Raw genomic sequence first — 1,475 nt, 5'->3', positions numbered from 1 at the left:
GATTGGCTGATATAGATGGGAAAACTAATTCCGCATTCTAGGGAATTGTCTGGGAATATTCTTGGAGTTGAAATAGGCCAGTAAGATTTATTGAGTGAAGTGGTCAGGGGAGCAGAGGATAAGAAGAAAATTAAATTAGCAGCAATTATCTTTCATTCCATTTGGTCATTTGAAGTCAAAGTAATCATTGTGAAGCACAGGAGATTGACCTACAATTACTCAATTGTTGGTTAAATTACTACTGTTTAGTCTATATGAGTAATTAGATATACAAAATATATCCATGTCAAAATTATGCTCATAAAGTGAGTTTTACTAGGGAACTTTATAGCCTTTATCCTTTACTATGTTATAACTCTAAAATACGTATCTCAAACAATTATGGAATTGTGGTTAACTACTTCTTTTAACTACTCAAATGCTAAAACAGTTGTTTAAAGAGGAAAAAAGGAAGCAATTAAAATTTCACCTACACAACATAGACAATTCAATTTGTTGCTCCTCTGCAAGGGAATCTATATCTACTGAGGTATGTGTCAAGAATCCTGGCCTGGTTGATAACTGAGTTACTAAAAAGTGAAATTTCATGATAGAGCTGGCTTTTATTTTCTCCCCTTATTTTAAATTATAATTCCTTAAATAAAATGTTCATGCATTTGTGAAATGACCATTAAAGTTGTATTTATTTTTACCATGTAAATGGTTTCTGTTCTGAGAAATATTTGGAGGCATTAATGTTTATATGTGGAGTCAGGTAGACTTGGGTTTGAAACTTAGCAAAACCATTTACCAGGTTTGTAACCATGGGCAAATTGTTTAACCTCTCTAAGCCTTAGTTTGTTCATTTGTAAAATGGGGATGATGATGATAATTACCTCAAAGGGTTGTGAAGATAAAATGAAAAATGATATGTAAGAAAAGCTCTTAACATCATTACTCAGCCATTTGGCCAAGATCAAATGTAGAAAAGTCCTTAGCAAAATGCCTGGCATACAGTGAATTCCTAACGAAGGATAACAGTATTAGAATCACAAATTTTCGGGAAGCGGATGTGGCTCAGTTGATAGAGTGTCCATCTACCATATGGAGGGTCCAGGGTTCAGTCCCCAGGGCCTCTTGACCTGTGTGGTGAGCTGGCCCGTGTGCAGAGTTGCTGCACACAAGGAGTGCCACGCCATCCAGGGGTGCCCCTGCATAGGGGTACCCCATGCGCAAGGTGTGTGCCCTACAAGGAGAGATACCCTGCATGAAAAAAAATGCAGCCTGCCCAGGAGTGGCACCACACACACACAGAGCTGACACAGCAAGTTGACGCAACAAAAAAGAAATGCAGTTTTCCAGTACTGCCTGATAATGCAAGCAGACACAGAACACACAGCAAATGGACACAGAGAGCTGACAATGGGGGCTGGGGGGGGAGAAAGGACGAGAAATAAATAAAATAAAAATCTTAAAAAAAAAACAAATTTTCAATG

This window comes from Dasypus novemcinctus, chromosome 2, assembly GCF_030445035.2.
Source record: "Dasypus novemcinctus isolate mDasNov1 chromosome 2, mDasNov1.1.hap2, whole genome shotgun sequence".
In the NCBI taxonomy this organism is placed as follows: domain Eukaryota; kingdom Metazoa; phylum Chordata; class Mammalia; order Cingulata; family Dasypodidae; genus Dasypus; species Dasypus novemcinctus.
Note: the sequence above shows the minus strand (reverse complement) of the source record.